The sequence below is a fragment of the Erpetoichthys calabaricus genome, chromosome 10, assembly GCF_900747795.2.
Source record: "Erpetoichthys calabaricus chromosome 10, fErpCal1.3, whole genome shotgun sequence".
Taxonomy (NCBI): Eukaryota; Metazoa; Chordata; class Cladistia; order Polypteriformes; family Polypteridae; genus Erpetoichthys; species Erpetoichthys calabaricus.
The window spans coordinates 3,377,229-3,390,541 of record NC_041403.2 but is presented as its reverse complement, the minus strand read 5'-3'; positions in this window follow the sequence as shown (position 1 = coordinate 3,390,541).

The window sequence follows — 13,313 nt, the reverse complement described above, 5'->3', positions numbered from 1 at the left end:
GAAATTTCGAGATTAAAGTTGACGTTTCGTGCTTTTTTCCCCACTGTGTGCCTTTTTTTTGTTTGTACCCTAATAAGCTTTACATATGACACTCAGACGGTGGGCTACGACTCGCTTTTTCACCGCGACTTTGATATGTGATTTCTTTTTTATTTCGTGCACTGTGCGACTTTGTGAATTTGATCTTTCGAGTTTTTCCGACACTCTGTCACTCGATCAGCTTTCTTTTGTTGATTATACCACTGTTTAAACCAACAAATAGTACGTTTTTCCTTTGCCTCCACTTCGTATTCGCTGAAATTCTTATATTTTCTCCCGTGCTTTTCCCATTGTCTTTTCACAGAAGGCTATTTATATTGATTTGCATATTCAAAGAGGCGTAATTCTGGGAGGAGTTGGGGCGGGACAGAAGGCGCGTGCACGTGCGTTACTTTTCACGCAAATCGGGATTTATGTAGTAGAAGAATGTGAAAGTATGCGTGCGCACAGATTCCTGCATCTGGATTTTTCTGTGCGTACGCACAATCCCGCTTTTGTGCTTACGCCATGTTATAGTGTGAGTTCTACGCACGGCGTTATACATGAGGCCCCAGGACATTCAGTGGGCAATATGCACAATATTCGTGAACACAATTTTAATTGGAATAGAAGTTTCCTAAAGCTCGAAGGGTTGTGGCTTCTTAATCCTCTGAGCCGAGTCAGCCGCATACTGTGGACCACCTGCAGAACAAAGATCAGGACTTCACTGAAATAAGAAGAAAGTCTCCAACTCGATCTGCACATTTGGCGGTCCACTTTATATATACAGTAATCCCTCGCTATATCGTGCTTCGCCTTTCGCGGCTTCACTCCATCGCGGATTTTATATGTAAGCATATTTAAATATATATCGCAGATTTTTCGCTGCTTCGCGGGTTTCTGAGGACAATGGGTCTTTTAATTTCTGGTACATGCTTCCTCAGTTGGTTTGCCCAGTTGATTTCATACAAGGGACGCTATTGGCTATTGGCAACTTACTTTTCTTTCTCTCTCTCTTGCGCTGACTATCTGTGATCCTGACGTAGGGGGTGTGAGCAGGGGGGCTGTTCGCACACCTAGACGATACGGACGGACGCTCGTCTAAAAATGCTGAAAGATTATCTTCACGTTGCTACCTTCTGTGTGCAGCTTTTAAGTATGCTGCACGGTGCTTCGCATACTTAAAATCTCAAAGGGCACGTATTGATTTTTTTATCTGTCTCTCTCCCTCTCTCTGCTCCTGACGGAGGGGGTGTGAGCTGCCACCTTCAACAGCTTTGTGCCGCGGTGCTTCGCATACTTAAAAGCCAAACAGCCCTATTGATTTGTTTGCTCCTTTGAAGAGGAAGATATGTTTGCATTCTTTTAATTGTTAGACAGAACTGTCATCTCTGTCTTGTCATGGAGCACAGTTTAAACTTTTGAAAAAGAGACAAATGTTTGTTTGCAGTGTTTGAATAACGTTCCTGTCTCTCTACAACCTCCTGTGTTTCTGCGCAAATCTGTGACCCAAGCATGACAATATAAAAATAACCATATAAACATATGGTTTCTACTTCGCGGATATTCTTATTTCGCGGGTGGCTCTGGAACGCAACCCCCGCGATGGAGGAGGGATTACTGTACTCTTAAACATTCTGTTTCTCAAATGGCTCTTTACATGGGTCGTGTGGTTTCTTGTAGTTCTAAGGAGCCGTTCCATTCTGAGAAGGGTTCTTCACACATGAAGCTGGCTCTTCGAAGGGATTTGACAATGTAAAGGAAACGTGGGCAGCAATTTAGGGACAAAAATGGATCCCCTACGGCATCGGTCTAAAGAACCTTGTCACCTTCATTTTAAAGGCATTTTCACACCTAGTTCGTCTGGACCAGTCTTTCTGATTTCTCTGAAAGTCCCGTTCGTTTACATACATGTGAACACGTCATTCGCACTCTGGTGCGGACCAAAATAACTGGACTGAGACCCTTTGGAGAGAGTGGTCCCGGTTTGATACAAAGTGAATCCTGGAACGGTTCACATGAGGTCTGAATGATCCGGGTGGACCGATTTGACTACACGCAATGTTCATGTGTGACACTGTGCGTGTTGTGGTAGACAGACTGAGCGTCAGCTGTCGGTGATGGAGGAATCTCATTCATAGCATAATCAGTGGAGGATAAACATGGAGCATTAAAGCAATAACAAGGTAAAGATAGATAGTGTCATGTCTACAAAGTACACAGTTTCTCACTTGCTGGAATGCTCTTTATTTTTTATGTCTTGAAATCACTAACCGAAAGTGCTTACTGTTCCCTACGCGAATATAATTATTATTACAAACATTATGTTATCCAACACCCCAAGCCCAAAGGCAAGTATTAAAGGATGCGACAAAATCTCCTAAATGACCTGGATGTTGACAGACCCATTGGGGCCATTGCTGTTGAGTAACTGATGGTTGGGAGATCTGGGGTGCCACTTCAGATGCATTGTCACACAATTAGAACACTCGAGACGAGAACAGGCCACTGCCAAAATTGCAGTGCCCTGCAAACCCGCGTCCTGGCTACGCTGAGGAAAGTGAAACCGCCGTAAAAGGATCTATGTGTCCCAGAAAAGTGCTTCTTGAGGGCATGAACTGCCGCGTCGTATGAGTTGATTACCCACAATGTCTGAAAAGCATGCTGCCCTTCTGTGCCCAGAGTCCAGGCCAAGTGCGATCAGATAAGTTTGAAAAGACTCAAACCAGCGAGTCCAAGGCACAGAAGGATCACCAGGTAAAGGTAAGAAAGGGGGTGGTGGCGGTGGCAGCGAAAGTTCTCATCGCCAAATGTTGTGTCTACAATGTTTCTCACTTGCTAGAATGCTCTTTATTTTTTAAGTCTTGAAATCACAACAACCGAAAGTGCACAAGCTCCCGTTAGCTCAAGGAGACCGACAGCACACCTAATTTTCGGTAAGCGCAGTCATTTCTTCCTTTCGGTGAAAACTCTGCTTTGTCAATTTCTCTTTTATCCGCCCATCTAAAGTGGGCATGACATTCAGATGGCAACATACCGTTGACCCTTCTGGGCACAACTGCGTTCGTTGGTACCGGCAGGCTAAGATTGCTGGGTAAGAATGAAGGGCACACAAACCGAGCAGATCTGCCCCTTTAAATCGCCCATTTCTGAACTGAACTCCACGTGAAGAGAGCGTCACAGCAGCAGCAATACAGTTAAACTACGAAGTATTCATTTCAAGCAATACATTAATTTTAATAAACTGTAAAGCGCACTGCGCAGACTAACAGTCGGCTACAGCAATTCAACACAAGGCACTGGACACGACTTAACGTAGTCAGAGATGAGATGAAGATTTATTCATTCGTATTGTATTTTGTTGTATTGTATACATCATTAAAGTAAAATTTACATTCTTATCATAAACAATAACAATGTAATTAGATGCAGTGAATGAGAGCACATCCTCATTTCCAAAGCAAAAATAAACACAATCAACTAGTATTAGAAATGCGATAATGCTAGAGGTCCTCTAGATGGCACCGACTGCACACTACATCTAATCTAAAATAATCTATACATACACATTGAATCGGCTACTAAACAAGCAAATGCATTACATTTCTAAATACAGTTATGGCCGAAATTATCGGCACCCCTGGAATTTTCCCAGAAAATGCACCATTTCTCCCAGAAAACTGTTGCAATTACAAATGTTTTAGTATATTATATCGTGTTTATTTCCTTTATGTGCATTGGAACAACACAAAAAAACAGAAAAAAAGCCAAATCTGACATCATGTCACACAGAACAGACAAAATTATTGGCACCCTTTCAAAATTGTGGGTAAATCGTTTTATTATTTCAAGCATATGATGCTCGTTTGAACTCACCTGTGGCAAGAAACAGGTGCTGGCAATACAGCAATCACACCTGAAGCCAGTTAAAATGGAGACAAGTTGACTCAACCTTTCTGTGGTGTGTCTGAGTGTGCCACACTAAGCATGGAGAACAGACAGAAGAGCAGAGAATTGTCTGAGGACTTGAGAACAAAAATTGTGGAAAAATATCAACAATCTCAAGGCTACAAGTCCATCTCCAGAGATCTTCATGTTCCTTTGTCCGCTGTGTGCAACATAATCAAGAAGTTCACAACACATGGCACTGTAGCTAATCTCCCTGGACGTGGATGGAAGACTGCAACGAAGGGTAGTCCGAATGGTGGATAAACAGCCCCAATCAACTTCAAAACATATTCAAGCTGTTCTGCAGACTCAGGGTGCATCAGTGTCAGCTTGAACTATCCGTCGACATCTGAACGAAATGAAACGCTATGGCAGGAGAGCCAGGTGGACCCCATTGCTGACACAAAAACATAAAAAAGCCAGACTGGAATTTGCCAAAATGTACTTCAGGAAGCCAAAATCCTTCTGGGTGAATGTCTTGTGGACAGATGAGACCAAGGTAGAGCTTTTTGGTAAAGCTCATCATTCTACTGTTTACAGAAAACGGAATGAGGCCTACGAAGAAAAGAACACAGTCAGACATGGTGGAGGTTCTAAGATGTTTTGGGGATGTTTTTCTGCCTGTGGCACTGGATGCCTTGACTGTGTGCAAGGCATCATGTAATCTGAAGACTTCCAAAAGATATTGAGGCGAAATGCAGGGCCCAGTGTCAGAAAGCTGGGTCTGCATCAGAGGTCATGGGTGTTCCAGCAGGACAATGACCCCAAACATACCTCTAAAAGCACCCAGAAATGGTTGAAGACAAAGCGCTGGAGAGTTTTGAAGTGGTCAGCAATGAGTCCAGATCTAAATCTGATTGAACACTTATGGAGAGATCTCAAAATTGCTGTTGGGAGAAGGCGCCCTTCAAATCTGAGAGACCTTGAGCAGTTTGCAAAAGAAGAGTGGTCAGAAATTCCAGTTGAGAGGTGTAACAAGCTTGTTGATGGTTATAGGAAGCACTTGATTTCAGTTATTTTTTCCAAAGGGCGTGCAACCAAATATTAAGTAGAGGGTGCCAATAATTTTATCCAGCCCGGTTTTTGAGTTTTGTGTGACATGATGTCAGATTTGGATTTTTTTCTCTGTTTTTTTGTGTTGTTCCAATGCACATAAAGGAAATAAACATGTGGATACCAAAACATTTGTAATTGCAACAATTTTCTGGGAGAAATGGTGCATTTACTGGGAAAATTCCAGGGGTGCCGATAATTTCGGCCATGACTGTATATGAAGACATTCCTGTAAATATACTGTATATAATCATACATGTATATACAAGGTCAAAGTCAAAATATACAAAGTAATTCCTAAATAATATATATGTATTTTTGTTTTTTATGTTTCTGCTGTTGTATGCACCCAAATCTCCCCTTGGGATCAATAAAGTTTATCTAATCTAATATATTGGGACCAGTAGGGGGTGGTGCAGCACCCCAGACACAATGATGCAAATAGCAGTCCAGGTGGAAACAAATACATCTCTTATACAGGTGTCTCCATTAAAAACCATTCCCTCATCTTTTTCTCTCTTCATTCTTTCTCTCCATCCACTCCTCCTCAGTGAGCTTCATCCCCACCAACCCCCCCCCCCCCCAACTTTGCCTCCATGAGTGAGCCAAGATGCCTCCTTTCATCTTGGATCCAGCTGGACTTCTGGTGCCACAGCATCATGTGACACATGCAATTTCGGGTCACACCGATGCTGGAAATAACAGGGAGGTCATCTCCTGAAGGGTTTGCCCTTCTGTACTACAAATCCAATTTAACCCTGGGGATGTCCAAATTGGGACCCAGTCAGATTAGGACTGCCATTTTCTCATGGGGACAAGTCGCCCGTTCATTAATTGTTCTTCCCGAGTGGGATAGAAATGTAGGATCTCCCGAGCTGGGTTGTGTCTTGACTCTTGCACTCCTTCCATTACTGCCTCCAGACTGAGAAAGACGTTTTCCTCAAATCCAGTTGGAATGCCAGTCCACCCACTCCTGCACTTATAATATATAAATAAAAAGACAGAGAGAGAGAATTGACAATAAGTTCTCATGAACTTGTACAGGTGCACAGTGGAGTCCATTCTCACTGGCTGTATAACATCCTGGTACAGCACCTGCTTGGCATAAGAGTGTAAAGTACTGCAGAGGATGGTGAAAGTGGCACAGAATATGACTGGCACCCAGCTTCCTTGTATTGAGGATTTAAACAAGAGGAGCTTTAGAGAGCTCAGCCATTCTGTACAGATGCTTCTCTCACACCTTCCTTCTGGGCCACAAGCACACTCACCAGTAGATCAAAGTAGTAAATCGGACCATTTTCTTCTACTTTTTAATATAAAAATAATGATAGAAAACACTCATGAGAAGCATATTGTTAAAAAACGCTTCTTTGACGCATCAGCAGCTTTAAAACTTACAAACATTCTAAGCAATCAGTCCGTTTATAGTGCCGACTATAATAGCGAGGAGAATGTAAATAGTAAGGTGGAAAGATTTAATACTAAAGTGAGGGCTGCTGCTGACATAGTTGCACCTGAAAAGACAGTTAAAAAATCTTCTAGCATTGTTATACCATGGAAGACCCAAAGAGTGTCTGATTTAAAGAGAACATGCCGTAGAGCTGAGCATAAATGGAGGAAGACTAAACTAACTATCCACTATGAAATATTAAAAGTTAAAATAACAGAATACAATAACACAGTCCGTCTTGAGAGGCGCTGCTATTTCTCTAAGATTATAAATAACAATGCTAGTAATCCCAGAGTCTTATTCTCGATGATTGATCGTCTGTTAAACCAGGTAACTCAAAGGAATGCCTCCTAAGTACTTCCAGTAAAACCTGTGAGGCTATCGCTGTATTTTTCAATCAAAAAATTAATGATATTAGAAATAACATAGTATATCTCCCCAACACTAATGATCCTCCTAAACCCCAGTATTCCGTTATAAACAAACTAAACACTTTCACTAGGATAGATTTACCTGATTTACATAAAATAATTTCTCAAATGAAACCCTCCACCTGCGCCCTTGACCCAATACCAACAAATTTTTTCAAAGAAGTATCGGGCGTGCTAATTGATAATGTTCTTGGCATAGTAAATTCGTCATTAGATACGGGGGTCTTCCCAGACTGTCTTAAGACTGTGGTAGTTAAACCCCTACTTAAGAAAAATAATCTCGACCCCTCTGCTCTTGAAAATTATAGACCCATCTCAAACCTGCCTTTCTTAAGTAAAATTCTAGAGAAGGCAGTCATTATACAGTTAAATGACCACCTCAATAAACATACAATTCTTGATAAATTTCAGTCAGATTTTAGAACAAATCACAGCACAGAAACTGCACTCGTTAAAGTAGTAAATGACTTGCGGGTAAATGCAGACAGAGGCCATTTATCTGTTCTCATCCTCTTAGATCTGAGTGCCGCATTTGACACCATTGATCATAATATTCTTAAGAATCGCCTTAGTCAGTGGGTGGGCCTCTCTGGCAGTGTCTTAAATTGGTTTGAATCCTACCTGCCAGGGAGAAAATTCTTTGTTAGTTGTGGTAATTACAACTCAAAGACCCCTGATATCCTATATGGTGTTCCACAAGGCTCTATCCTGGGTCCACTGCTCTTCTCAATCTACATGCTTCCATTAGGTCAGATTATCTCAGGGCACAACGTGAGCTACCACAGCTTTGCTGATGACACACAGCACCTGATGACCCTGATTCTCTTGATTCACTAACACAATGTCTGACTTGTGTTTCTGAATGGATGAATAGTAACTTTCTCAAGCTAAATAAAGAGAAAACTGAAATCTTAGTGATTGGCAATAATGGATACAATGAGGCTATTAGAAATAAACTGGAAGCATTAGGATTAAAAGTCAAGGCGGAGGTAAAAAGCTTAGGGGTAACTGTTGACTGTAATGTAAATTTTAAATCACATATTAATCAGATCACTAGGACAGCATTTTTTCACCTAAGAAACATAGCAAAAGTTAGACCTCTTATATCATCGAAAGATGCTGAGAAATTAGTTTAAGCGTTTGTTTTCAGTCTACTAGATTACTGTAACGCAATCCTCTCAGGACTACCCAAAAAAGACATCAATCGTTTGCAACTAGTGCAGAATACAGCTGCTAGAATTCTAACCAGGAAAAGAAAATCTGAGCACATTTCTCCAGTTTTGATGTCGCTACACTGGTTACCTGTGTCATTCAGGATTGACTTTAAAATTCCGCTTATGGTTTATAAAGCCTTAAATAATCTTGCTCCATCTTATATATCGGAATATCTGACGTCTTATATTCCAAATCGTAACCTCAGATCCTCAAATGAGTGTCTCCTTAGAATTCCAATAGCAAAACTTAAAAGTAGTGGTGAGGCGGGCGGCCTTCTGCTGTTATGAACCTAAAATCTGGAATAGCCTGCCAATAGGAATCCGCCAGGCTAATACAGTGGAGCACTTTGAAAAACTGCTGAAAACACATTACTTTAACATGGCCTTCTCATAACTTCACTGTATTTTAAATCCTGATACTCTGTATATCCAATTCATTATAATAATTATTCATGGTGGCTCTAAAATCTGTACTAACCCCTACTCTCTCTTCTGTTTCCTTTTCCGGTGTCCATTTGGTGGTGGCTTGCACCACCACCATCTACTCAAAGCACCGTGATGTTCCAACAATGATGGATGGATTAAAAGCCGGAAGTCTGTATGACCATCAGCATCAAGTGACTCCGAGAGAACCCTAACTACAAAGAGGACTATTTCATTTATGTTAGGTAGAATGCCCAGAGGGGTTTTTTTTTTTTTTGTTTGTTTTTTCTGTCCACCCTGGCCATCGGACCTTACTCCTTTTGTATGTTGACTAATGTTGTCTTATTTTAATTTCTTATTTTGTCTTTTATTTTTCTTTTCTTCATTATGTAAAGCACTTTGAGCTACTTTTTGTATGAAAATGTGCTATATAAATAAATGTTGTTGTTGTTGTTGTAGATAGAGAGGACAGTCCTGTCCACAAGCCACTGAGCAGCCAGCCAAAGTAACAAAAACTGCAAACAAGTACTGGAAAACACTGTGTACAGTGTGTGTGTTTATACTGTATATACTGTTTATAAGCACCTTGAGCATGGGAAAGGCACTATATAAATACAATGTATTGTTATTATTATATACAGTACATTAAGAAACTATTCAGACTCTGTCACTTTTTACATTTTGCCATATTCCAGCCATATGCTAAAATCATTTAAATGAATTTTTCCATCATCAACTTACACTCATTACCCCCAGGATGACAAAGTGAAAACAGAATTTTAGTAATCTTTATAAATTAAAAAAATTCTAGCCTGGAATCTTGTTGGGTTTGATGTGACCAGCTTCGTACTCCTGGATTTAGGGATTTTCTGCTGTTCTTCTCAGCAGATCCTCTCAGGTTCTCTTAGGTCAGATGGAGTCTTTTTCAGGTCTCCCCAGAGATGTTCAATTAGGTTCTGACGGGGCCACTCAAGGACATTCAGTGAGTTGTTCCTTAGCTACTCCTGCATTGTCTTTGCTTTGTCTCGCTGGAAGGTAAACCTTTGGGCCAGTCTGAGGTCCAGAGTTCTCTGAGTAGGTTTCCATTAAGGAAATTTCTGTACTTTTCTCGACCCTGACTAGCATTCCAGTCCTTGGTGCTGCCACCAGTATGCTTCACTGTTGGAATGGCATTACACAGATGATGAGAGGTGCCACTCAGAACTGAGGCTAAAGAGTTTAATTTCATCTCAATCAGACCAGCCAATCTTCTTTATCACAGTCTGGGAGTCCTTTAAGTGACTTTTTGCTTCCATGTGTCTTTTTCTTTAGAGAAGATTCTGTCTGGCCAGTCTGCCATAAAGCCCAGATTACTGGAACTTTGCGATGATGGTTGTCCTTTTGGAGTTTCCCTGATCTCCATACAGGTTCTCTGGAGCTTAGCCAGAGTGGCCATCAGGTATTTGGTCACGTCACTTATCAAGGCTCTTTTCCACTGATTGTTCAGTTTGGCCCCAAGGTGTTTGTGTTTTAAGGAGCAGCTGGCATGGCCACACCACATGTCATGCAAATGAAGTCATAAGCTTCACTTGCGAATTAATTAATGTTAAAATGTCTAGAACAACCTCCAGATTTGTCTTCTTAAACAATGGGACTTGGAAGTCATTGTTCAAATCTTGCTGTTGTTTTTTTAATTGCACATTAAATTTGAGCTTTACTTAGTTCTGGCCATGCAGGACATTGTCACGTCTTAGTCTGAGTTCCTCCCCTCGCTGGGGTTCAAATTCATATTTTATGTTTGTTTTTGATTATTTTATTTATGCTAAGGTTTCTTTCATTGATTATGTGGTTTCTTCTTTGTTTTAGAATTTGTTTCTGTATGTAAAGCACTTGTCTTACGTTCCGCGTGCTTTGGGAATGGTCCCCCAGGGGGCGGGGCCTCCTGCCAATCACTGCTTGGAACTGCTGTCTGCCCTATAAATATGGAGGCTCTCCCGCAGTTCCTAGCACTTCATTTTGAATTTGCTTGGCAGTTTGATGAGTGTTTACTAGTTTAGTTCTGTGCTTATTTAGGATTCATTTGAATTTATTGATTAGTTTCCTCTGTATTTTGACTTCTCTTATGATTTGGTATTGGGACTTGTTCGCTTTGGATTGGTCTTGCTGGCAACTCCTTTTGCTTAGCATACTCTATGAAATTTCACGTATTGACTTCCAAGTGAAAGATAAGCTTAAGGGAACAAATGATCAGAGTTGTGCATGAACGAGTTCAAAAGAGCGCCTTCATTGAACAAACTCACTTTCCTAAGAACGGATAACTTAACGTAAAGTATTTGCAAGTGAAGAACATGAACATGAGCTCGTTCAGTTTTAGGTGACATTCTGGATCGGGTTTAGGTCCTGATTAAACGTTTGGCCTTACCCTGTAATGTAAGGGTGGAGCCAAATCCAAATACGGTATTCGGATAAACACAAATAGTGGATTTTTACAAATATTTTTTGCCATTTATTTGTATTCTGAAAAAATAACGTCAAATCAAATCGGCCCTGTCGGTGTCTGCCTGCTTGTGCTGAAAGTGCAGCCCCGTTAACACAAGCACGTGGTGAAGCTCCGCTTTCGCTTTTAGGAAAATGTTGTACTTCGCGAGGCCACTTTATATTTTTCCCGTTGGACATGCAATATGTGATGCGAATTTTGACCAGCAGTGTAATCGGTTAGTCCACCTACATGCTGGCTCCACAGTCACCTTTTGTGTCACACAGTTGGAAATAGAGCGGTCATTTATATGTATACTTGCATCTATTTAATTTCTTTTTTGACCGGGAGGATATTAGCATATATGGTTGTACGTGTTTGTTGCTGGGTATAACTCAATAAAGTGTATTTAAATAAAAAAAAGTCTTCATAATTATTGTATTTTATTCAAGAACACTGTAATAGCCAAATATAAGGCATGCAAAACTGAAAAAAGTAAACTCACGGGTCATTTATTCTCACTTAAAAATGTTAAAAAATACAACTGAACTACTTCAGAATTGAAAATGGTGAACTATGAACGTGAATTTATTCATTTTATTCGGTGTGAACTGACCTTTGAGCGACTTCTTTACCTCATCTCTGGCTTTCACTACATAGCCTTGACTAGGAAAAAATGAACTGAAAGCACAAATGTATGATTTAAAATGAACAAATAAATAAAAGTAGGTTCACATTTTAATGCCGAGGGGCTCTCGACCTTTATGACCCATTGCTAAGCTGCACAGTTCAGACTGCATATGCTCACACACAGCCAAGGGTACAGAGCAGGGCTTCTTAAACTTTACTTTCTCGTCACCCAGATTTAGTGTCTTTGAGATCCATTCCTTGTTGAATGTCCGAACGATCGTCAGTGGAGAATCATGAATAATTGTTGGGTGGGTAATCAAGGATGATCGTCGGAGTCGGCAATGTTAATCCTGCAGTGACCCATCACAATCCATTTTGCAAACCATCTGCCACCCTTTACCATTAACGTGACTCCTTGTCTAAGAAAGCCTTTTATAGAGACCACTGCAGGGCCAATAGAGCTGGTGTCATGAGCCAGGAAACAGACTGGTAGTACCTGGCGTGAAGATAATTTCACACGTGGCAAAATTAGTAAGAAATGATGGGAAATTTGGAAAACAAATTGCTTGAGGAGACACAGTTAATGGTTGTTTTAACCATTTTAATAATAAATTGAATTACTTATTTCTCATAATATCTGGTGGTGCTGTGCGTGCTGGCCCTTAATGCACAAACACAAGAAGGTGATTGTCCCCTTATCCAGCCAAGGTGGGACCAGCGGAGCCATTTGTGCGTTTGGCCAGAGTCCTAGGCAAACCCATACCCAAAAGATTACGAAAATATTAGAATTCGTCAGTAACCATATATACCACATAATACTAGCAAAACAAAATTATGTGACGTTGTTAATGATGTAAAAAATAAATTTTTTTATTGTACCAACGTAGACGGCCAACCCGGGTCCATTGGATCGAAAGCAGCATTTCCACATTTATGCCTAGATGACATCATATTTTTAGTCATTAGCAACACTTGACAGGTGAGCAAACAGTTTGCTGTGAATCCAACAGTCTGTTTAGTAAGGTCGACTGCGTGATGTTTTGCATTCGCTGCATGATAAAATACTTGAAGAACCCATTGATGCGTATGGTTTATTCATTACTGATCAAATGGTGAATGTCACAATCAAGGAGGCCGCAACAGTTACCAACGAAAAAAGATTGAAGCCATGGAAAGATACAGATGCAGTGGAAATTCGGGCCTTTTTTGGTCTCCTACTTACTGCTGGTCACCTAAGATCAAACCATCAGAGTTATGAAGTTTTATGGGATAGCATGTACGGTCCCCCGAAATTTCAAGCCACAAAGGGACGTAACCGATTTAAATCCCTCCTCAGATATATCCGTTTTGATGATAGGTCAACTAGGAGTGTTAGCACCAATCCGTGAAATATGGAAACAAGTGGTCAACATTACATACCAACAACAACATCAACAACAACATTTATTTCTATAGCACATTTTCATACACAAAGTAGCTCAAAGTGCTTTACATAATGAAGAAAAGAAAAATAAAAGACAAAAATAAGAAATTAAAATAAGACAACATTACTTAACATAGAAAAAGAGTAAGGTCCGATGGCCAGGGGGGACAGAAAAAAAAAAAACAAAACTCCAGACAGCTGGAGAAAAAAATAAAATCTGCAGGGGTTCCAGGCCACGAGACCACCCAGTCCCCTCTGGCCATTCTAC